A 27041-nucleotide genomic window follows, 5' to 3' on the forward strand; every position below is an offset into this window, starting at 1 on the left:
GATCTATCTTGGAAAATATTCCACGCACACTTGAGAAAAACGTGTCATTTCAGTTCAGTTGCTCAGTCGTGTCCGACTCTTTGAGACCCCATGGACTGCGGCATGCTGGGCTTCCCTGTCCACCAACTCCCGGAGCTTACTCAAACTCATGTCCACAGAGTCGGTGATGCCATCCAACCATCTCATCCTCTGTCATCCCCTTCTCCTCCTGCCTTCAGTCTTTACCAGAATCAGGGTCTTTTCTAAGGAGTCAGTTCTTCCATCAGGTGGCTAAAGTATAGGAGTTTCAGCTTCAAAATCAGTCCTTCCAATGAATATTCAAGATTGATTTCCCTTAGGATGGACTGGTTGGACCTCCTTGCAGTCCAAGGGACTCTCAGGAGTCTTCTCCAACACCACAGTTCAAAACCATCAATTTTTCAGTGCTCAGCTTTCTTTATAATCCAACTCTCACAACCATACATGACTACTGGAAAAGTCGAAGCTTTGACTAGACAGACCTTTGTTGGCAAAGTAATGTCTCCGCTTTTTAACATGCTGTCTAGGTTGGTCATAGCTTTTCTTCCAAGGAGCAAGCCTCTTTTAATTTCACGGCTGTAGTCACCATCTGAAGTGATTCTGGAGCCCAAAACAATAAAGTTTGTCACTGTTTCCATTGTTTCCCCATCTATTTGCCGTGAAATGATGGGACTGTATGCCATGATCTTAGTTTTCTGGATGTTGAGTTTTAAGCAAACTCTTTCATTTTCCTCTTTCACTTTCATCAAGAGGTTCTTTAGTTCTCTTTACTTTCTGCCATAAGAGTGGTGTCATCTGCATATCTGAGGTTATTGATATTTCTCCCAGCAATCTTGATTACAGCTTGTGCTTCATCCAGCCCAGTATTTCTCATGATGTACTCTGCATATAAGTTAAATAAGCAGGGTGACAGTATATAGCCTTGACTTACTCCTTTCCTGATTTGGAACCAGTCTGTTGTTCCAACATTTCTAACTGTTGTTTCTTGACCTGCATACAGATTCCTCAGGTGGCAGGGCAGGTGGTCTGGTATTCCCATCTCGTTAAGAATTTTCCAGTTTGTTGTGATCCACAGTCAAAGGCTTTGCACAGTCAATAAAGCAGATGTTTTCTGGAACTCTCTTGCTTTTTCTATGATACAACAGATGTTGGCAATTTGATCTCTGGTTTCTCTGTCTTTTATAAATTCAGCTTGAACATCTGGAAGTTCATGGTTCACATACTGTTAAAGCCTGGGTTGGAGAATTTTGAGCATGCATCTTTCAGATGGAATGTCCTATAACTATCAATTAAATCTATCTGATCTAATGTGTCATTTAAGACTTGTGTTTTCTTATTAATTTTCTGTCTGGATAATCTATCTACTGGTGTAAATGGACAATTAAAATCGTCCTCATTATTATTATGTTACTGTCGATTTCCTCTTTAATGGTTATTAGCATTTGCCTTATATATTGAGGTGCTTATATGTTGTATGCATAAATATTTACAGTTGTTTTGTTGTCTTCTTGGATGGATCCCTTGATTATTGTGCAGTGTCCTTCCTTCTCTCCTAGAGTAGTCTTTTTTTAAAGTCTATTTCATCTGATATGAGTACTGCTACTCCAGTTTTTCTTTTGATTTCCATTTGTATGTAATATTTTTATCCATCCCCTCACTTTCAGTCTGTATGTGTCCCTATGTCTGAAGTGGGTCTCTTATGGATAACATATATATACATATATGTCTTATTTGTGTGTATATATATATGTGTGTGTGTGTGTGTGTGTGTGTGTCTTATTTTTGTATCCGTTCAGTCAGTCTGTGTCTTTTGGTTGGAGCTTTTAGTCTATCTATATTTGAGGTAATTATTGATATTTGTGTCCCTATTATCATTTTGGGTTATCAGTTGTTTTGGGTATGTTTTGTCTTTTTCTTCTCTTGTGTTTCACACCGAAAGAAGTTCCTTTAGTGTTTATTGTAGCATTTTTTACTCTTGTAATGATTACCTGTAATACTATTTCAGAACATATATTGAATGAAGTACAAAGATCCTTTGAATCTTTGAAACACGGAGATTACTCCAACAGATTCAGTGTTTTGCTATGATGGGAATTTCTGCACTTAGAATTGCCTAAATTAGAAACAGACCAAATAGGAGGGAAGAGCCAATGACTTGGCTAGAGGGTCATTGATGATAGAGGAAACGACTGTTCTGGTTATGCCTTTTCCTTTGCTATGGATGCGCTTGGAAATATATCATTATGCTATCCCAGCTGAAGCTGAATCCATGGAATAGTAACTATATATTGGATAACAGTATTTAGAAACTTAAAGCTTCAAATTTTAAAAGACTCTCAATTTTTTTTTTAATGATCTGACTATTTTAGTAGCTATTTTTAACCATTTAACATTAAGCTGTTTTTAAGAATATTTCAGGAACATTTCGGAGAAGGCAATGGCACCCCACTCCAGTACTCTTGCCTGGGAAACCCCATGGACAGAAGAGCCTGGTAGGCTGCAGCCCATGGGGTCGCGGAGAGTCGGACACGACTGAGCGACTTCACTTTCACTTTTCACTGTCATGCACTGGAGGAGTAAATGGCAACCCACTCCAGTATTCTTGCCTGGAGAATCCCAGGGACAGGGGAGCCTGGAGGGCTGCCGTCTATGGGGTCGCACAGAGTCGGACACGACTGACGCGACTAAGCAGCAGCAGCAGCAGCAGGAACATTTATGGAGAGATTTGGGGTTATGCTTAAAGGACTTCTGGGATTGTGTGAGGAAGCCAAAATTCTAACAGGATAATTTGATAATAGTGAAAAGGTTTATGCTAAAAAATCAAAGTCTGAATCTTAGTGTAGAAAGCCAACTTTTAAAAAAGCACTATATAAAAATAGAAGAGATTGACTGGTCAGCACAGTCATTTTCTCCATTACAAAGTGCCAGGGAGGAAGGATCTATATTGATTACTTTGGTGAAGTAGAATCTTTCTATGGTTTTTATTTTTAATTGAAGTCCAGTTGATTAACAATATTGCTCTAGTTTTATTTGTACAGTGTAGTGACTCAGGTTTTTTTATTTTGTTTTGTTCTATTTTTGCAATTATATTTCATTGTATAAATAAGTTGTTACAAGATATTGGACATAGTTCCCTGTGCTATAAAGTAAATCTCACTTATCTATTTTATGCACAGTGATTTATATTTGCTAATGCCATATTCCTAATTTTCTCTCCCTCCCTTTTGGTAACCATGATTTTGATTTTATATCTGTGAATCTGTTTCTCTTTTGTATACATATTCATTTGGATTATTTTTTAAATTCCACATGTAAGTGGTATCATATATTAGAACATTCTCTCTGTTTTTGTTTGGAAGCTCATGATTTTTTTTTTTTTCATGACTACACTCACAATCTTTTTTTAAAAATTCTATCCCCTTTTGCATTATTAAAAACACTCTGCAATAAGCATGTCAGTATAAACACTGAATAGGTCATGCACATTTGTGATCAACATGGACTATAGCCCACCAGCTTCCTCTGTCCATGGGGATTATCCAAGCAAGAATACTGGAACCCTCCTCCAAGGAATCTTCCCAACTCAGGGATCAAACCCAGGTCTCACACATTGCAGGTGGATACTTTACCATCTGATTCACCAGAGAGTTCAAGAATACTGGAGTGAGTAGCCTATCACTTCTCCAGTGAACTTCCCAACCCAGGAATTGAACTGGGATCTCCTGCATTGCAGGAAGATTCTTTACCAGCTGAGGACACCCAGGACACCCCATCCTTAACCCAGATTTCCATTTATCTCATTCTAGGCCTAGTCTTTCCATTCTGTGAGGCTCACTTAAAAAATACCCATTCCTTTCTAACATTTTCTCTAATAATGGGTGAGAACATATGGATCTTTGTTCTGAGCTTTGGTGGCATGTTCCATTTACTTTGAACACACACATCACTTTGCCTAATATCAGAGTTAATATTTTACATGTTTGTCTCACTTGTTGATAGTACATCCCTTGAAAGCAAAATTAGTCAACTTCAAAATTTTATAACCTAATTGCTGAACTATAACAAGGTTCCTGTGGATGAATGTGGACCTGAAATGCAAAGATGTATAAGAAGCCTGATGTACATCTTCAGAATTTCAAATCCAGCTGTCTCCCCCTTATTCATTTCACTTTCCAGCATTTCCATTACCTGATGTAACCAAGGTTCAAAAATATTAAATGGAAACTTCAGAAATAAACAGCTTATAAGTTTAAATTTTGTGCCATTCTGAGTTCTGTGATGAAATGTCCCACAGTCCCACTTCCTTCCCACTGGGATCTCCAATCATCAACATCATCTACTCCTGGCATTAAACCATCAACGTCATATGCCTGGATGATCCAGGATCACCCAAAGCAGTTCTCCTTATGTTTCATCAGAAGATGAATACAGTCCTCCTTCAGTATCCATGGGGAATTGGCTCCAGGATTTCCCACAGATAACAAAACCCATGGATGGTCAAGTGTCTTATAAAATGGTGTACACAGTCAGCCCTTTGTGTAGGGGTTCTGCATCTACAGATTCAACCAATCAGGGATCAAATCTGCAGGTGTGCAACCACCAACGGAAGTAGCCTAATGCTACATCACAATGCCTGCTTCATTCACCTCATTTCACCTCGTCATTAGGCATTTGATCATCTTACACCATCACAAGAAGAAGGGTGAGTACAATATGATAAGATATTTTGAGAGAGAGTTTACATTCACATATCGTTTATTGTATTGTTACAATTGCTCTATTTTATTATGTTACTGATGTTAATCTCTTATTGTGTCTAATTTATAAATTAGACTTTATTATAGGTATGTATGTGTAGAAAAATACATTATATATTGGGCTCAGTACTATCCATGGTTTCGGACATTCCCTGGGGTCTTGAACAGTATCCAACTCTGATAAAGTGAAATGACTGTAACTATTCTTGAAGAGAGCTTAGATTTACTTAAGTAACTTCAGAAGTAGTGTTTGGGAAAATGTGTGGAAAGCCAAAGAAAATTTTAACAATATTGAAAATGCTCAAAATGGAATGAATATTCTTGATATTATAATAGTCTAATTTATACTAAAAGAAGACTTGTCAGAAATATAAAAATCCATTAAGTCTTCAAGCATTCTATTACTTGAAGATTTCTCCCATATCTGATTTTCTGTGACTCTGTGATTCTGTAATTCATGTCAATAGAAAGCATGCTTTAAAGTGTTAAGGTGAAATCATCTTAATTCAGAGTTTAGTTTGGAGAAGAAAATGTTACACTGGATGTGAAAATATTTAGGACCATGCATACACATAGTATATATATTTTGAACAAATCTGAGAAGCGGTATGTTGTTGTTGTTCAGTCACCAAGTTGTGTCTGACTCTTTCAGACTCCATGGACTGCAGCACGCCAGGCCTCCCTGTCCACCACCATCTCCCCAAGTTTGCCCAAGTTCATGTCCATTAAATTGGTGGTGCCATCCAACTATCTCATCCTCTTCTCCTTCTGCTTTCAATCTTCCCCAGCATCAGGGTCTTTTCCAATGAGTCAACTGTTAATATCACATGACCAAAGTATTGGAGCTTCAGTTTCAGCATCAGTCCTTCCAATGAGTATTTAGGGTTGATTTCCTTTAGGATTGACTAGTTTGATCTCCTTGCTTTCCAAGGAACTCTCAAGAGACTTCTCTAGCACCACAGTTCAAAAGAATCAATTCTTCAGTGCTCTGCCTTCTTTATGGTCCAACTCTCACATCCATACATGACTACTGGAAAGACAATAGCCTTGACTATACTGCCTTTGCTAGCATGGTGATAACTCTGCTTTTTTAAAACACTGTTGAGGTTTGTTATAGCTTTCCTTCCAAGAAGCAATTGTCTTCTAATTTCATGGCTACAGTCACCATCCACAGTGATTTTAGAGCCCAAGAAGAGGAAATCTATCACTGCTTCACCTTTTCCCCTTCTTATTTATTTTATTTTTTTTTAATTTATCTTTTTACTTTACAATATTGTATTGGTTTTGCCATACGTTGACATGAATCCTCCATGGGTGTACGTGTGTTCCGCTTCCAGAACCCCCCTCCCACCTCCCTCCCCATCCCATCCCTCTGGGTCATCCGTATCATGCATCGAACCTACAATTGTTACACATTTTCTTCTCCAGCAGAAAAATTTCTTTAAAATTAAAAATCAGACCAAATTTCTTTTGAATCTGAGTCCTTGCACATTTACTAATTTTTCTTGGAACAACTTTATCCAACTTGAGGTCTGACTACAGCCTCTTGATTTTCAGCTTTTTAATCTAAATATGGTGAGGTCTACGAGAATTTCTGGAATCTCAAGATAGTGTGTCTCTTTCCTGTGTCCTCTTGTAGCACCCTATAATTAACATTTGTATCCGACTTAATCACACAGTGTTTACTTGCCCTTTTACTTGCTTGCCCTACCCATTTTGCTTTAAGTTGTTGAAGGTTACCTTGTGTGTGTCTTATTCCTTTCTACCCGCCCCCCCGCCCCGGGCTTATTGCCCTGCCTAAATAATAGACGTTTCAATTGTATGTAAAATGTGGAAAGGAATACATGAATCAGTGAAAAAAAGTCTCTTCAACTTGTGAGAACAAAACCCCTTATATAGATGAAAGCATATTTTGTAAACTCTAGATTGTGGTTTTATTTTGGTTGCAAATAGCTTTCTGCATGTCCTCTGCATCTGGCATTTTCCCTATATGTAACTTATGTTTAATAAAAGTGACTGAATAAATGAGTGACTAAAATAGTCAGTCCTATAGTTTAAAAAAAAACATAAAGTAAGTTATCAGAGCATAAAAACATCTTATTGCAATATTGTTCTTTTTGAGCTAAATTAACTTTCTAAGCCACTTTGCAGCATGCATTTCTCAGCTGAAAATATGCACTCTGCAAGTTTTAAAATGGCTTTCCTTTCTATTTGTCTTTTGCTTCTTATGAATTAGGCCAACCAGCACACATCATTTCTACACTACCCAAAGCCAAACTCTTAAACTGTTTCTATTATACATTCATTCCAACAGAAATAATGACTTCCATTTACCACAATGTCAGAGGCCAGTGAAGCCAAATCAGCTGCAGCTGTATTGTTTTATAACAGAAGATAATGTTATCCCCACTGTAGTTACAAATATGATTTCCTCAGAGTTCAAATACACTTGGAACTAAACTGTGATTTGATGTCTAATGGTCAACTCATGTTCTGGGGATTAAGTTAATTAAAACAGTTGCCCTACTCTATTAAAGCTCCCTGTAGACTAATTATTAAAGTGCCAAGCACCATTACAGACCTACAGCAATTTAAAGTCACAAAGGGAGTTGCTTATATTATGGGAACTCCAGAACTCAGTAGATTATCGCCGGTAGTAAAAGAACATGCACACTGAGAAGTAGATTACCTTCTCCACAGCCACAGAGCTATTATAAAATGTACAAAGGAAAAGCCAAATGCACAAGCATTTCGATTCATAGCCTTTAGAATCTGCAATTTCCAAAGCTAGTCAAATATCAGGAAAGCAGCTTGGTTAAGTGCAAAGAGCTCTATTCAGGGAATCAGGAGAGTAACGAGGAGTCCCAGCTCTCCCTCTATCTGCCTGGGTAAGCTCAGATAATTCTCTTCAAATACCTCATCTCCAAAGTGAAGAGTATATAAGTGACCAGTGATTCAATCTTAGCATATTTTGAGTTATGTCTTTTACCAAACAATGTCTTTGGATGTAAGGTACAAAGGGGTGCCATGAAGTGGTTAAGGCAGTGAATAAACCAATAGACCTTCTCCTTTTGGGAAATCTTCAAAGAACTTTGCTTCACAGAATACACTTTAAAAGTTTTTGTATTCTTTACTGCTGCATAAAGGATGTGCTTGATGTTGTTTTTGTTTTTATTTTTGGTTTTCTGGGGAATCTCACAGAAGTCATAAGCAAACAGATTTGCATCTTTTATTATAAGCTTTTATGTAACATGCCTATTTTCTTTCCACAATAAATCAGTAATAGTCACAGTAATAAATCAAAAGTTTTGATAGCTGTATTAATATAATGAAAAGAGTATTGGTTATAAAATTGTGTGTGTGCTCAGTCGTGTCCAACCCTTTATGACCCTAGGGACTATAGCCAGCCATGATCCTCTGTCTATGGGGTTTCCCAGGCAAGAATATTGGAGTGGGTTGCGATTTTTAATTCCAAATTTTAATAGCTTTGTGGGTTCAGGACAAATTGTTTTTCCTCTTGGAATTTTGATCCATACTTAGGATAGATAGGTAAATAAGATAGAGATATCCCACTTCATAACTCTATTGCCAGAACTGCCACTCACCCACCCATCATGCAGGGAGCAGTTAAACTTATTTTCCCACACCTTTATAGAGCGAAGAGATAATATCTTTTTTAGAGTATGCTTAATATATTGGATTTTATTTCTGAAGTCTGGGCTGTAGTTTAAGACATTTAATAAATGAGTATGTGGTATTTCATGTTGTATTCTGATTTTTAAAAATGCCATTACCATAAGTATAGGAACACCAATTCAGGGGACTATTATGATGAGAAAAGCATGGCAAGGAATTGGATAGGTCTATAGGTAATTATTCTTTCAAGGTTATCTATGAGCTATCACAACCATCAGGTGTTTGGCTACTCATATTACATGCAGAAGATTTTCAAGCATGCAAGCCATTAAGATATAGGACTTAGATCTTTTCATTTTAGGTATGTCAGTACAGAAGTATTTTTTAAGTCAGATTTTTATATTAACTTTCCATTTATGTAAGTTTAATATCAACTGGTAATATTATTGTTACTTGTCAGCCAGCAAATCAGTTTTGGAATCATTTTGTGCAGTCAATAAATCATTTTGTAAAATCCCCTTTCTCACTAGAGTTAACAGCAATACCTATTAGGAGGCAGCAGTTTTCATTATTACTTCAAGAGGTGCCAGGGCATCAAAGTATATAAGTTCTGGCAGAGCTCATTCATCAAGGTAGGAAATCTGTTTCCAGCATTAGAACAGAAGCTGAGAAACACCAGAGACCAGTGCTTGGGTGAAATAAGTAGAAATATAAAACAGGAAATAGAGTTACAGAGAGAAGAAAATACAGTTTATCTAAAGTTATATGTGGGGACTGATATATGTTATTGATATAATCTTTGAATATTTGATAAATATTGATAAAACCTCATATATTTGAATTCAAATATACAAAAGTGAATGGTTTAATGTACAGAGATCTATATTTTTTTAATAAGATATGGTTGTTCAAAATATTTTAAAGGAGATTATTCATTTATTCTGATCATAAATCTACATATTTAGAAATTATATAGTATTATTGATTAGTGGTAGATTGCTATAAATTTAATAACAAGTTACACTATATCTGAAAACATGCAGGTAGAGTAACCTCAAGATTCATTTTGAGTTTTTCAGTCAAGTCAAACTGCATGCTACACTTATTTCTAAGAAGTATCAGTCACAAAAAATTAGTACTCATAGTTTCCAAGTAGATATAGGCCAGGATGCTATTCCCAAAGTAACTAATGAAATAATCCCAAAAATCTACTTGTTGATTCATTGGCTTTTTAAACAAACCTGTAATTGGGGTAATTTCACAGTTCTTTATTATCATTTAAAAATCTTAATCTAATTATGCAGATTGATTCATGTTGGTCATATTTTAAAATATGCAAAAATGAATAGACACAAAATTGCATCAGTCTCTTCATTTGGGCGAACATAATGACAGATAACTTATGTCCACTGCCAATCTGACAATAGCATTATTATCAATCATTGGTAGGTTTTCAATTAGCCATGGACCATTGCCTACCTGTATTGATCACATTAATTGGATAATAGCTGACTGTTCACTTAGTATTCCCTCTATAATAAATTATTAATATCTATTAGGTATGCTGGTGGGATAACTAACTTGATTTACCTTCTATATTCTTCCAAATATTAAATAGAATCTATCATAGCAAATTACCTTGTTCTTTCAAACCTGGGTATGTACCTACATAATCATTTAAGTTTGTTGGAAGGAAAGGGAAAAAAAAAAAGAATACTAAACTGATTTGTTCCCTAACATAAGCCTATTTCTTCCTTACAAATTTGGTTAGAGCTCTTCTCAAGATGAATGGGAAGTTCAGCGAGCATTAGAGGTTGTCTTGGCTGGGCAGATTAGATGGGATTTCGACAGCTGTGGAGACCAGACACTTTCTGGCTGTGCCTATAGGCATTTTAGCTCTTAAAATGAGACCCCTTCAATGTCTAGCATGGCTGCTATAGAAAGAGTCCTACTTTTATAAATGATCTCTTTTATATGGAAGCCTCTCATCTTTAGTCTGACATCATAAATCAGAATGAGCATCAGGAGCCTCAGAGAGGAGAATTATTTAGAGAGCTGTGTTAAATCACCACCCAGAATTTTACATAAAGCACTTGGTAAATCACAAAAATACAACCGAGTTATTTCATGATAACACAGTAAATAATCAACATCACCACTATAAATCAGCTTTTGGCAGAACTATATTTTTAGGCCTAACATCTCCAACATGAAAAACTCCCAATTGACCTGATGTGTTTCCTGTTTTCTGGTTGCTGACTGGTGAGTGACAGCCTTTCAAGGTATAGAGAAAATGAAGTTAGAATAAACATGTGTAGGAGAACCACTGCAATGTCTGACAGCAATTACGATCAAAGCACACTATACTTTCTCATTGTCAAATGAATATGAGCTGGAACATCTTCAATACTTCTGTGTTATTATCATTTAAATATGTTTCTAGAATATAAGACATTGGCAGTATCAGGCAACTGGGTTTTAATCACAACAGCAAAAATCTAGTTTTCAGCTCTGGTCCATTGCTTTCTGAAAGAACTGTCCAAAGAATAATAGAAAGCAGAGAATGCTCAGCATAATTTGTCTCCATAGCCTCATTTTCTGCAACTATCTATCCCTGACTCTCTCTCTTCCCTTCTTTCTCTGTATCTTCATTTGCCCAGATTGCTGGAATTTTATTGTTTTTTTTTATTTTTATAGAATTTAGAATACATTTATTCCATTTATTTGACAGGAAAACAATTTTAACAAAAATTAAAATTTGTCATTTAATTTACAGGAAAATAATACATTTTATTTGCTAAACTTATATTTGGCCATATTGCTGAATACTCAATTACTATATTGATGAACAAAATAATAAACTATAAAAATACAACAGACTGTTTAGAGTTACAGCAAATTATGAATTTCAAATTCTCACGTGTTGTTCAACGCACACAGAATGGCTGATCATAGAGTAGCTGAAAGTACAATAAAAGTGCTGCACCTATCTGATGCAAATAAATAATTTTTAATTACACAAGAAGATATATAGAAATATGCCACAACTATATTTTTAAATTATTAATAATACTGCTATTTTTCATTGTGCATTTCTCAAAAGCTACTATAAATGTATAAAGTACAAAGTAAAATGGAAATTAACATATTGTTTGAGGACACATGGCTGTGATGCACTGAATAGTGCAGAAATCATGGAGGTGTTGATGGTGCACCTTGCTGGAATCTACCATTTTGGATTTGGGGGAAAGATGTTCACAAACATAATTTCCTAAAGGTGATGTCAGGAGAAAGAAGTTCTTGATGCTGTTGAGGTGAGCTTAGCACTCTGCAGGTTCCCAGGTGTTGGAGAAAATTATTGTGCTACAGAAGCTGGAGAAGCCCCCCAGATAGTAGGAGTCAAACTCTGGAACAGTCTTGTACCCAGCAGGAGCCTGCTGAGATAGCATACTGAATGCAAGAAGAAAAACCTTTCTCTTGTAATGTCTCTCAAGTGCCCTCTCCTGCAATAGTTAACCTGTACTAGCAGACAAAGAAAAATCATTTACAGAGCCCATCCCCATTTTCTTACAGCCAGCAACGAAGGATGAATTTGCAAGGAAATAGATTGGTGATTGGCACATTATTTTGAAAATAAACAAAAATAAGATTTGAGCAAAAATATGAAGAGACTGAGGCTTCCCGGTGACTCTAGTGGTAAAGAACTTACCTGCCAATGCAAGAGACATAAGAGACACAGGTTTGATCCCTGGGTTAGGAAGATGCCCTGGAGGAGGGCATGGCATCCCATTCCAGGATTCTTGCCTGGATAACCCCAAAGATAGAGGAGCCTGGTGGGTTACAGTCCACAGGGTCACAAAAAGTCAGACACGACTGAAGTGACTTAGCATGCACACACATGAAGAGACTGAAAGAATTATTCAGAAGAGGGAGGATACTTCCAGGCAGTCAGGGGCAGGGGCATGTTGGAATATCCCTGATGTTACTAACACACAGCAAAGGAATCAATTTGATTGGAAGAGATTGAAAGATAGTAAAATGATATCAGACAAAACGAGAAAGGAAAAGATCAGCTGTATCATGTAAGGTACTTTATACTTCTGTAAGGTTTCCCTGGTGTCTCAGTACCTGCCAATGCAAGAAATGTGGGTTTGAACCCTGGGTCAGGGAGATTCCCTGGAGAAGGAAACGACAATCCATTCCAATATGCTTGTGTGGCAAACCCCATCAACAGAGGAGCCTGGCAGGCTACAGTCCATGGGTTCACAAGAGTCAGACAGGACTTAGTGACTAAACAACAAGATGTTGACTCTGAATGAGGTGGAGAATGATCACATAGTTCATTTTGTCTTTTTAATCTTTAATACAATTTTAAAGGTCATTTTCCATTTACAGTTATTACAAAATATTGACTATATTCCCTGCATTGTACAATACGTCCTTGAGCCTATCTTACATCTTGCAGTTTGTGCCTCCCACTGCCTCACCCCTATGCTACAGAGTTTTAAGCAGAGGAGGGCTATGATTTGACATTCATTTGTGACATTAACTCTGACTGCTATTTTGAGACCAAATTATAGACAGTGGGGTCATTCATAGTTGGGAAGAATATGTCAGAAAATTATTGCACTAAGCCAAATGAAAATTAATGGTGGCTCAGGTGGAAATACTAGCAGTGGAGCATACCAGCAGTGGTCAGCTTTCAGATATACTAAAATTTGAAATAATCAATAGAATTTCATGATGATTTGAATATGCAGCCACGGATAGCTTGCAGGTTTTTGACCTGTGCGGCTAAAATTATGCAATTGCCATCAACTTATAAGATTTCCTTTCAGTGAAAGGGAAGAACAGTTTTAGTCATACACATTTTTATGTCTACTAAGGTTTCTCAGGTGGCACAGTGGTAAAGAATTCACCTGCCAATGCAGGAGACCTAAGAGATACGGGTTGAATCCCTGTGTCAGGAAGATCCCCTGGAGTAGGAAATGACAACACACTCCAGTATTCTTGCCTGGAAAATTCCATGGACAGAGGATGAATCCAGTCCATGGAGTGGCAAGGAATCAGACCGAGTGAGCATGTATGCACTCACACTGCATTAATTATCCATTTGGAGATGACAAATGAATGTCAAGTAAGCAGTTGGATATGCACATCTGAATATCAGCAAAAAATCTGAGCTGGAGACATAAATTATCAATTTTGAGACATGTAAATGTATTTAATGGCCTTCAACAAGAGAGTAATGGCAGAGAGATGAATTTGAGGTACAAGAATTGAATTCAGTTCTCCAATGTTGAGAGGTTTGGAAGAGTTTGAGAAAGTAGTAAATAAACTGAGAAGCAGCAGCCAGTAAGACGGAACAAAAACCATGGTGTCCTGAAAGCCAGGTGATAAGGTAAATCAAGGAGGAGAGAATGGTCAACTATTTTATCTAAGTAATACATTCTGATTGAGCATCATATATAGCAACTGAAAATTTATTGGTAACCTTGAGGAAAACAACTTCTGTGTATTAGTTAGAACAAAATCCTAATTGAAATAGAATTAAAGAAGCATGGGCAAAGAGGAGTTGACAGCATCAAGTGTAAATAGGTAGGACTTTGGGACTTGCAAAGAAAAGAAACAAAAATATAGTATGTGAGAAAAAGTGGAAATTTAGCTTTGTGTTCTTACAGTTTTTCTTGTCTAATTATATTTTTAACTGACAGTATTTTCAGAATTAGCATATGGTTAGTAGAAAAGGTAGATAATTTTTAAATTATTACTGATTATTTTGTTTCTGATTTTATGGTTTGTAGTTTTAAATAAAAATAGAAATTGAATTTACCAAATTATTTTTGTCTATTACTTTTACTTCCTCGAATTATACATATATTGAATTACATTATTCTTCATATGAATTTGTTTGGGCAAAACCTAATATATCAGAATGTATGATTCTTTTGTACATTATTTGAAGTCCTGTATTTTTAAAGTATAATTTAGGATTTATATCACACTTTAGATATAAAATAAAATGGAATTTCTGTGCTTTGGGTTTCTTTAAATAATATATATATGCTTTGGAATTAATTTATTTTTTAATTGAAGTATAATTTCTTTACAGAATTGTGTTGGTTTCTGCCAAATATCAACATGAAATTTCTGTACTTTGAGTTTTTTCAATCTGCTGTACTCTGTCAGATATTGATATCAGTGTTATAAAAATAAAAAATCTGGATATTTTCCTCATTTTGCTCATGTATAAAATTAAATTATTGAGAAAATAATCATAAGTTGAAAGTTGAATTTTTTACATAAAAATTATTGATGGATAGTTTATTTTTGACAAATAACTTTGGAAATTAAATTTTAAAACAAATATTATCTTAAAAGAATATATCATTTAATTTTCAAATTTATTAACATATTTTATAGATCTGTTTATTATGATTATTTAACACCAATGAATATTTAAGGCTTTACTTTCTGCATTTTTATTTGTATTAATTCAATTTTTTTTGTTTGTTCAAAGAAGAGTTTTTGACCTTTTAATAATTTTACTTTTAAAAATCTATTCAATAATTAATGTCTAGCTTTCTTTTGATCATTTCTGCTTACTTTAATCATCATTAATTTTATAATCTATATATTTCATTTTTTGCCTTTAGTAATGAAAGTGTTGAATTCTATGAATATTATTCTAGACATATTTCTTACCATAGCCAACACATAAAATAAGAACTAGTATCTCCATGATTTGCTCAAAATTGTGCATGTGTTTTGCACTAATAAACTGAACACTAATGCATTTGGGCATGCTACGGATATCCTTATATAATCTCACGCTATGAAAACAAGCACTGACGCTAGAAATGAAGATGGGTGCAATACTAGGGTAACTGGAGCAGGTCAAGCCAAGAGTAAATCTCCTACTTAAGATGACTGAAGACTGTTCCCGTGTCAGACTCTGAAGAACTAAAAATGCTCTCCACTAGAAAGCCATCATTTGATTAGACATACAGAAGAAAAAAGAGAAACAACAGTCAAAAAGGGATTTACAGAGACAGTCAAGCATGTCAGGTAACCTCTAAATACTCTCCATAGGGAGAAAAGAATACCTAGCAGAATCTATTATTACCACACACATACACACATGTGCACAGACACATATATACATACACACACACACACACACAGCAGTGGGCTGAGAAAAAGGAGTAGGTGAGTGTGTGTGTGACTGAAATTTTTAAGTTGAATGAAAGTTTGGCTTTTGTTTTGTCTTAAATGACTAAACTGCTACAGAAGCCCCTGACTGATCAAACAGTGATAAGAAACTGAGATGCACCCAGTTTTAACCAAATAAATATAAGGAAAAATAACTTCATATTTTCACATTGTCAAATCAAGATCCTGTAAAAACTGGGTTGAAGCTTCAAGAATTTAGTGTTTCCAGAGCTTTTTGAAAAAGTTATAGGAAGATTTTGTAAAGTAATTCCTTTAGTTAAAAGTGAAAGTGAGAGACCCCATGATTCTGCTCTCAGTAATTCCAAGATTATTTAGATTCTCTTTTCAATTTTTCTTTCCGTTTTGACTATGAAGGCAGGTGCCATGTGTTCTAGGAGCATGATTTCTGTAAGTTGGCTTTTTTCTTTTTTGTAAGTTTTGGCATACCTATGGCTGCTAGCTTCCCCCAATTGCCTAATTTAGCACAACTTAGTTTTCCATCTGCTCTTATCCTTTTTTAAAGAATTTTTGCATATGCAGCATTGCATTGGGGAAAAAGGCTGTCAAGAGCAGTATACACAAGATCTTAAGAAAATCCAGATTAACTTTGACTTTGTACCTAGCAAAGGTTTTCTTTCTGTTTTTTTTTTTTTTTTTAATGTTCTTAGTTGTCAGGAATTTCAACCATATACATAAACAGTAAGAAATCAAGTTTGCAAAGTTAAAAAGTTGTCAGAAATAGATTTTCTTATTTGTGGACCTACCTTGAACCTAACAAATTTTGAGTCAACAATGAAATATTACATTTCACACTAATTGTCTCCTTTATCCTTAATTGCCAATTGGAGGCATTGGTAGTGAAGTCCAAGTAATTTCCATTGATGATAACAATTGTCGAATAGTTGACATAATTCTCTGCTGAAGTTAGATTAAATTGACATGTTTTGAACCTCAATCCAATTTCAGAATTTCACTGATCTTTATTTACTTAAAAAGCTTTCCCTACCTACTCATAAGTTATTTTTTAATGTTCTGTTTTATACCAGAACTGGCATTATACAACATTTGATGTGCCAGCTGCTAATTAACGGAGTAAGTAATATCTGAGTTTTCAGTGATTAAAAGTCCTAACTCTTTATTCAAGTTTTATTCGCTATTTTAGTTTTCTTTCTTTGATTTAAAATACAGCTGGCAGTGGGTCATCCTGGAACACAGATTTCCTTCCTGACCTTGAAAGAGTTGTATTTCATTACGAGGTTGATAGCCACCTAGGACCTTAAAAATCTGTAATTCCCAAGTTTATGAATTCTGTGAATTATGAAAAAATATTACTTGGTAATGCTGAGGCTAATAGAATGAATACAGAATTCAGTATTACTCACTCTCTGATGTATCTCATTGCAGCGTTAATTTTTAAAATTATACTCACCACTTCAATGTGATTATTGACTGAATTATGCTATTCTGTCAAAGGCCAATTTCCACTGCAGTCCTGTGGGAAAGAAGACTTACTATTCAGTTAATTACATTTGTCCTATTAAGTCTAAAAATCTCATTGACTCGCCAAGTTCTCAATTTCTATGGCTCATAGGTGAGCTTATTGATGTATCTTACCACTCTGCATTCCTCACTGCAGTGAACACTGTCATTCAATTGTCCCTAATTTAAAAGGAGCTCAAAGTTCAAATCTGTAGAATTACAGGGGTCAGAAGTTATAAACATGTTTCTGCCATTTCCACCAGTCTATACTTTAGTTTGTAACCTGGATCTTGAAAAACATCTGTCATGTGAATTTGCCTCCCTTAAAACTAAATGGCATTTTATATATGATTTAAGGGCTTACACAAATTGCTCACACATGTATTGTCATTCATTTCTTTGATTATCATGATTATCTCAGTTTTACAGATGAAGAAATGAAAGACCCAGAGAGTCAAAGTATGTTATTTGGGTCACTCAACTTACAAATTTGGCCATGTGATGCAGAGAGCTGACTCATTGGACAAAACCTTGATGCTGGGAAAGACTGAAGGCAGGAGGAGAAGGGGAGGACAGAGCATGAGATGGTTGGATGGCATCACCGACTCAATGGACATGAGTATAAACAAACTCTGTGAGATGGTGAAGGACAGAGAAGCCTGGCATGCTGCAGTTCATGGGGTTGCAAAGAGCCAGACACGACTTAGCAGCTGAATAACAATGACACTTTACAAACTTGATAGCAAAATATGATTGTATAAGCCCCATTTCACAATTTCTTGTTTTCTCAAGAGATGCTTTGAGAGCACACGTTCTAGATCCAGTGTGGCAAGGTGTAAACTCTGGCTTTGACCATGTACCAATTGGGCAGCCTTAACAAGTTTCTTGTTCTTTTTGTACCTTAGTGTCCTCATCTGCAAGACTGTGAATAATATCCCCATCATCTAGAGTTGTGAGGTTAAAACAAATATGACATTAAATTGAAAGCACTTGAAGGTTTGGCATATATACACTATCATGTGTAAAACAGATAGCTAGTCAGAAGCTGCTGTATAGCACAGGGAGCTCAGCTCAATGCTCTGTGATGTCCTGAGGGGTGAGATGGAGGGAGCTGGGAGACAGGCTCAAAAGGAAATATATGTATACATATAGCTGAGTCACATCATTGTACAGCAGAAGCCAACACAACATTGTCAAAGAATTATACTTCAATAAATAAATAAAAAGAAAATACTTGAAATCTTTCCTGGCACATCCTTGCTTTCTATAAGAGTCAGCTTTAATAATTATCATATTGAATTTCTTTTAATACTAAATTAGAATTATGCTAGTATACAATAGCAGGATAGCATGGATATATGTCTACTATCTTCTTTCTAGGATGATTACTTCATAGCATAGATAGCCCTTCTTGAAGAGCAGAAATTTTTCAGGTAAAATGGCTTAAAATGGCTTAAAATGCCTTTTTTTTTTTCTTTCTGTTTTAAGTAGTCTAATGATATCTAATATATTACAGTAATTTTCCTACTCTAGTTGTGAAAAAAGAACCATAATTAGCCTAGCTAATTATTTATGTCATAAGGCATGTCTTAAAGTGCACTTAAAAATAATTAACTTGCAAAGCAACGATTGCTATGCTTTCAAATGATGGTCAAAATTCTAGTAGCAAAGGAGGTCTTTAAAATCGTATTTGTTTTTGCTGACGTATGTCAATTGTTTATGTTATGAAAGAGCAGAGAGTGGTTGGATGTACATTAAAATGACTGAATTAACAAAACTATAAAAATGATAAGTTGTTACTTTTGCAATGGTTTCTTAGTCTTCCTTCTGATTTACAAGGATGAATTTGCCAGCTAGTAATGTTTCAACATCATGAGAAGAGGTAGGAGGTTCGCAGTCAAAATAAAGGTAAATTTTAGGAAGGTCTCCTAAACTGTATGTCCATTCATTCAACACCACAGACAATTAATTACCATTTCATATTTGATTTATGTTAAATCTTTATTGTTGTTGCTTAGTCGCTAAGTTGTGTCTAATTCTTTTGCGACCACATGGACTGTAACCTGTGAGGCCCCACCATCCATGGAATTTCCCAGGCAAGAATGGGTTGCTGTTTCCTTCTCCAGGAGATCTTTCCAACTCAGCAGTTGAACCTACATCTCCTACATTGGCAGAGGGATCCTTTTCCACTAAGCCACCCGGGAAGCCCATATTAAGGCTTAGCATGGCCTGAATGTCAGTTCTGGCACTTGGAAGAGGTTTGAACTGTGTAAAGTTGACAAACTTCCCTAAACCTCATTTTATTCACTTACAAAATAGATGTAGCTATATTTATCTCAGAATACAGTTGTGAGTGTTAAAAATTAATTGATAGATATAAAGAACTTGACACAATACCTAGGACAGAATATAAAAATTTTAATGTATTTAGCTATGATTACAGAATTTTCAACAGTTTTACTTACTTGTTGACATTTGGAATATCAGTATCACTAAATATTATTTTTAAATTAATTATATTTGAACATTTCAGTCAACATTACATTTCTATAAAGTTGGAAATTACTATATGTTGAAAATTCTCATTCCTAAGTGTCACTGATTTTTTTTTTTTTCAGTTTCTTAAAGGAAAAGAGAGGATCTTTGTATCTCCGTTAGAAAGAGCACTTGAGAAATAAAAGCATTGAGAACTTATACAGATGAAAATGTCCATTAATAATTTGCCTGGCTATAGAATTTGAGGTCTGAAACTATTTGAATTGAAAAAGAGTTATATTGACTTTGAAATTTCAGTGTTATTGGAAAATTCAATGCCATTCTGACAATCAAATTTTTCTAAGTGATCATTTACCTGTTCACAAATATTAAGGAAGAAGTTTGGTGGACCTTGGGGTAGGTCTTTTATCATCTATTTATCTGGCTGGATGCCTTTGAGTCATGAAAATCTATAATTTTATGACATTCAATCAAAGAAAATTATTTTATTATTTTATAATTTATTCAAATCATTTTTCTCTCCTCCACATTGAAAAGTCTACTATTTAGACATTAAGTTTTCTGGACTAATCCTCTAAGCATTTTGTTTATCTTATTTTTATTTCTTTTACTTCCATTTATTTTTTGTTGTTTTTATCTCTGGGAAATATCATTAACTTTTATTATTATCTTTTAACTTTTATTTATTTAATTTTTTTCACATTTTGTGTGTCCACAATCAGTTTAAATCTGAGTGGGTTTTTACGTTTGTATTTGTTTTGATTTGTTTTCTTCTTTTCTTTCATGGTTGTAATTGTCTTTCTTACCTGTCTGAGGACCATTCTTAGTAGCTATTTTTAATTTTCTTCTTCCTTTATTGCATATCTTTTTCCTCTGATATCTTTTCTGATAATTTTTTTCCTTTCTTTTTTGATTTATCTATATCACTGTGACATGTTAGTGATTACATTATTTTGTCTTATTTGCATTTTTTAAAAAGATTGCAGTCTGTCTTAGTTCACTTTGTCCAATATCTTTGATTCTTGGCTATCAACTGCAGTTAAAGAACTAGGAAATAAAATGCTTACTTGGAATCTCTTTATGCATTTCTAGTTTACAGTAGTCAAGATATAGAAACAACCTAAGTGTCCATCAAGGGATGAGTGGATAAAGAAGTTGCGGCATATATATATATTTACATTATATATATATACAGAATGGAATAATGCTTAGACATTAAAAGTTGTACTGCCATCATTCTTTATATTCTCTTTGTCCTTGTAGCTTAATCCCTTCACTTAGCTGCTTATAGTACTTTAATGGGAGTCAGGGAGAGTAAACAGAAAGTCAGTAACAAAATATGATATTTTCCCAGTATAAGAGAAAAATAAATACGTATATAAATCAGAAGGTATAAATGCCACATGCACAGATGACGCTACCCAAAATTTAAGTGTCTAGATGCTCTTCATACCCCATCCCAAAGAGTAAAAAAATTACATTTCTTTAGAATTCTAATTAACTGTTGAGGTACAGATAGCGGAGTAGCCAAGAGGAAATGACCATTAAATAAAATACTGGTTTGGACATCAAATAGTGACATGCATGTGTGCTCAGTTGTGTCCAACTCTTTGCGACCCTACGAACTGCAGCCTGTCAGGCTCCTCTGTCTATGGGATTCTCCAGGCAAGAATATTAGAGTAGATTGCCATTTCCTTTTCCAGAAGATCTTCCTGACCCACAGACTGAACCTGAATCTCCTGTGTCTCTTGCATTGTCAGGCAGATTCTTTATCACTGAGCCACCTGGGAAGCTCCTAAATAGTGACATACATACTGATAAATATTTCCCCCAAATGCATGAATTGGAATGTTCATGCAGTAGTGATTACGAGCTCTAGACTCAGCCTCTAAATGTATTGTTTTTATCACCAGCATTTGGCTGTGGGCACTTTCATAAACTCACTTATAAGCTATTATACCACACAAAAAGGAATCTGCCTAGAAATTAATGCTTCCATCTCAGCCCTTTGCCAAAACCTCATTCTTCCAATAATAAAAATAGGGGCAGCATATGATAGCATACTTTGATAGTTTGTGAAGATTAGCTGAGATAATATGTGTGAACATGCCAAGAGTTGTACAAACAAACCACTTCTGTCTTATTGTGAAAGGGCCCAGCTTCACTGTCTTTCCCTCGTCTGCCTTGATTTCTATTTCTTTGCAAATGCATGTAAGACAGTGCACTTCCCCTAAAACAATAGTCTCTTGGCTTGGCTTCTATATAAAATCTCACTCTGTGTATGATACTGAACTAACTAGCAAGGCAGCAAGGGAAAGTGACAATTTCATAGGAGATTCAGTGTGTTGAGATAAAAGTGCCTGTCAGAATCCCATTCCCTAAGGGAAGAGTGAAACTTGAGCGTCAGAAAAGGAGGAGATGGGCCGGCTTCTGCCCCTAGGTTTTCATACATGAGGCTCAAGGCTGAACACTTAGGTCAGGCAGGAAAAGGCAATTCATCAGGGCCCAACCAGCACCCTGTCACGTCTGGTTATGATAATTATAAGAATGTGTCTTAATATTTTCATGGATAAAGTAAGAAGGTGATTATTTATCAAAATCTTATGCTAAAGCATATTACTCAGCTTAGAAATAGATCTTAACATTTCACAAGGTATGAATTAGATTGAAAAGTGATTTGGTAAATGAAACCTTTTAATCATGGCAACTGATTATCTCGCATTTTCTTTTCTCCCCTCCTGGATTCTCTCACGTCGCCCCTACACCCTCTTTCCTCTGTCTTTGCCTTACTCTCTGCCTCCCACTCCCACCCCCTCAAATCTGGCTTTCAAGGCATCTTTTGGGAGCACAGAAGAGCCATGTGTGACAGTTCTCAACTACTTTAATTCAGACTTTCACCTTTCAAGTATTATAGTATTATAAAGAAAGCTCAAGCATTGGCACAAACACAATGTAGACTCTCTGTCTTATCCTATATGGCTTCATTGACCCAAAATGTAATTAAATTATACCACAAATTGGACAGTGGAAAACTTCGATGGAGGATCTCTTTTATTTTTTTCCTTCATTTACCTTATTACATTTTTTTCTTTCTTTCTTTGTAGAGGGAGTAAACTGCTGGAGCCAGGGTCTCCTAATTATATCTATAGCCTTCCCCATTAATTCAGTTCAGTTCAGTTCAGTCGCTCAGTCGTGTCCAACTCTTTGCGACCCCATGAATTGCAGCACGCCAGGCCTCCCTGTCCATCACCAGCTCCCGGAGTCCACCCAAACCCATGTCCATCAAGTCGGTGATGCCATCCAACCATCTCATCCTCTGTCGTCCCCTTCTCCTCCTGCCCCCAATCCTACCCAGCATTAGGGTCTTTTCCAATGAGTCAACTCTTCACATGAGGTGGCCAAAGTATTGGAGTTTCAGCTTCAACATCAGTCCTTCCAATGAACACCCAGGACTGATCTCTTTAAGGATGGATTGATTGGATCTCCTCGCAGTCCAAGGGACTCTCAAGAGTCTTCTCCAACACCACAGTTCAAAAGCATCAATTCTTCGGCGGTCAGCTTTCTTAACTGCCCAACCCTCACATCCATACATGACCACTGGAAAAACCATAGCCTTGACTAGATGGACTTTTGTTGGCAAAGTAATGTCTCTGCTTTTAAATATGCTATCTAGATTGGCCATAACCTTCCTTCCAAGGAGTAAGCATCTTTTAATTTCATGGCTGCAATCACCATCAGCAGTGATTCTTGAGCCCAAAAAAATAAAGTCTGACACTGTTTCCACTGTTTCCCCATCTATTTCCCATGAAGTGATGGGACCAGACGCCATGATCTTAGTTTTCTGAACGTTGAGCTTTAAGCCAACTTTTTCACTCTCCTCTTTCACCTTCATCAAGAGGCTCTTTAGTTCTTCTTCACTTTCTGCCATAAGGGTGGTGTCATCCGCATATCTGAGGTTATTGATATTTCTCCCGGCAATCTTGATTCCAGCTTGTATTTCTTCCAGCCCAGCGTTTCTCATGATGTACTCTGCATATCACGTTTCATTTATTCAGCCCCCAGTAGGTGCCAGTTTGCAAGGCCCCTGAGAGTACCAGTAACTGTGAGACTTTTTTTTTTCTGAGTTCAAGAAAAGGTAGACTTTAAAGGTAGAGTCAGAATTTAAGTGAAGGAATCTTTATAGTATGATAAGTACTCCATGAAGAGATAGTATAGTGCCCTATGTTTGCAAATAGTAAGTTTTGATCTCTGAGTTCAGGTAAGGTTCATAAAGGAGGTCAGTCCTGGTTTGAATCCTTAAATGAAAGTCATAGCTCACCAGGTGGATCCAGGCAAAAGCATGAGAATAGTGAAGTTTGTAGATATGAAAGAACTTTCCTCATTAGAAATAAATAAATAAATAAATAAATAAATAAAGCAGTTCCAGAAAACACGTTAGTGTCTATATATGACTAGAGATGAGAGTTGGGCAAAGGAGGAGACTAATTAGTTTGGTAGTTTTCTATGCCAGAGGAGGGAAATTAGACTTTATTCCATAGGCTGTGAGGGACATGAGATGCACCTTTTGGCAGGGTGTTGTCGTGTTGAATTGCATTTTAGGAAACTCACCCTATGAAGTGGTGGTTGGTTGGGGAGACATGAGGAAACCTGGATATGGGACACTAGTTAGATTCATCTCACAGTAAGTCAAGCAAGAGAGAATCAGGGAGTAATACAAAGTTGTCACAATAGATGCCAAATGAAGGCAATTCTCGTAAATGATATGAAAGTATAGACTAGATCATGTTGGAATGAGAAAGATGGAGGAAGAAAGGGTTGCCACCAGGTTTCTGGCTGAGATTAGAAGCACAAAGAGAACAAGGAAAGCTGATGACTTCAGTTTTCAGTTTTGGACACATTGTATTCATCATTATTCCACTCTTCTTTACCTATTTTCATCTTTTTTCGCGATATCAAAAAGATTGGCACTTGACATTTTAACTCCTGGCTCTACTTGCTTGAAGCTATACTATTTTGAGGACCTGGTTAATATGTCTGTGTTTCAAATTATTCGTCTATCAAATAGGATCAATTATAGTACTTAACTGGGAGGCTTATTTATAGTTTATTGGCAGGATTTGGCACATAGTAAATGCTAAAACTGTTTATTGTTGCTTTTGTGTTAATATTGTTATTATATTTATCAGCATAATTCTTAGCTAGAGGCAGAAAGAAAATAGAACTAATATAATTTACCATTCTAATGTCTCAATTGCTATGAGTTTTCCCTCTCCACATCACAGTTCCAGTATTAACCTTTACAGACTGTGCTTTTACTTTTACAAAATGAATTTATATTACTTTATTGGCTCTATTTTCTCAAACTTCATCCACTTACATAAACTTCTCCTTTCCTGGAACCCTCAATAAATACTTTTTCATCTATCTCTCCCCTCTAATCCTTGTCTTTATTAGTTCTACCATTGAAGGTCAAAATAAAATGACATTTCTCTCAAAAGTCCATTCTGAATTACCCACTCAAATATTTGCATGGTTTTAAGACCAATATTTACTTTTTGTCTTTTAAGGAATTCATATTTCCATTTTATATTGTTATGAATTATAAATATGCATATACAAATGTACACGTACCATCCATCTTTTTTTAGTTCCTCAAAGGTAGATCTCATGCTTTAGATCTTTATTTTTTATCATTGAAGGTACTGAGCATATTGACTTTTTCATAACAAGGATTCAACAAACATGTATTGAAAAAATAAATGCATTACTTAAAGAGAGGTTTAACCACTCAATTCTAGCCCAAATAAGTATATATTACTAGATTTTAAACCAGTTTAAATTAAGTTTTTAGAAATAAAAATAGTCGGGATCCAAATGAGGTCTATATGCCTTCCAATCCTGTGTTTTGTTTTTTCTCGCTTGTTTCAGGTGATGGAGAGAAGGAGAGGATGATGTTCAAGATTATATTATTTCACTGCTGATTTTCATCACTAAGAATAAAATGTTCTAACCAATTTACATGTTAGATTTTTTGTATGTATATTAAAGTAAAGAGAGAAAAAATGATTTGAAAAAGAAAGCAAAACAAGAAAACAGGCCAAAATAAAATTAAGTAATAAAAGAATTATAATCATCTAGGATAACTTTGGGGCTTCCCTGTGGCTCAGATAGTAAAGAGTCTGCCTTCAACGTGGGAGACCTGAGTTTGATCCCTGAGTCGGAAAGATCCCCTGGAGAAGGAAATGGCAACCCACTCCAATTTTCTTGCTTGGAAAATCCCATGGACGGAGGAGCCTGGCAGGCTACAGGCATAGGATCTCAAAGAGTCGGACATGACTGAATGACTTCACTTCATTTTCAGATAACTAAAGAAGCAAAAATAATGCTAGAGAGCATTCTAACATAATGTCTGTATGAAATATGAAATGCAATGATAATATTGTATTTATCCTACTTTTACTCAGGAGTAGTTGCTTAAATATTGTAAACAATGTAGTCGATTCTGAAGACTTTGTTGTTATTAACCTGCATAACTTTGATTTGTAGCACTATTTTAATGCTTTGTGTAATGACATTAGTAAGCAGAAGTACCTCTAATTCATAACTAGGCCAGGCAGCATTTGATCCAATGAGACTGTAGGATTCCCCTATGCCATTTTTTAATTAGAAGCTTTTCAGCTTCTCTATGGTTCTGAATTTCATAGATTTCTTATACAATAAAAGCTTGCTTGTCTTACAAAGGTGATATCCTATCAGACTCAGTTCATGTGACACCCCTCAAAATGCAGCTCCTCCATTGGCTTAAACTGGACTTTTTATTTGGTTGCACCAAAATGACATCTTTTTTTTTTTAATAAATTTATTTATTTTAGTTGGGGGCTAATTACTTTACAATATTGTAGTAGTTTTTGCCATACATTGACATGAATTAGCCATGGGTTTACATGCGTTCCCCTTCTCACAGATGTTTGCATGGATGAGAATTGGAAGATACATTTCTCCAAAGACAAATTTGATAGGTTTTTTTTTTTCCATCTCCTCTGTTATTTTTCAGATTTTTCCATTCAGAATGTATTAGTATATATTTACTAAGAAATAAAATACTTAAATTTCAGTGAAATTTCATTCCAATCTCAGCTATTAATCATATTAACCACAAGTCTTGTGATTAACCACAAGTCTCAATGTTATAAATGTCCATGAAAACAGAGAAGAAGGAGGTAGAAGTATGTGACAAATGAAAATTATGTAAAATTAAAACTTGAGTTTCCATAAAGAAAGTTTTATTGGAACACTGATACACTTATTCATTTACCTTTTGTCTACATTTTTAGCTCCCAAGGCAGAGTCAAGTAGCTGTGATAAAGCCCCAAATATGTACTATCTGGCCCTTTACAGAAAAAAAGTTTACTTATCCTTGGTATAGGCCCTTCATATGCAGGT

The sequence above is a fragment of the Giraffa tippelskirchi genome, chromosome 1 (assembly GCF_054371585.1).
Source record: "Giraffa tippelskirchi isolate mGirTip1 chromosome 1, T2T-mGirTip1v1.2.pri, whole genome shotgun sequence".
Taxonomy (NCBI): domain Eukaryota; kingdom Metazoa; phylum Chordata; class Mammalia; order Artiodactyla; family Giraffidae; genus Giraffa; species Giraffa tippelskirchi.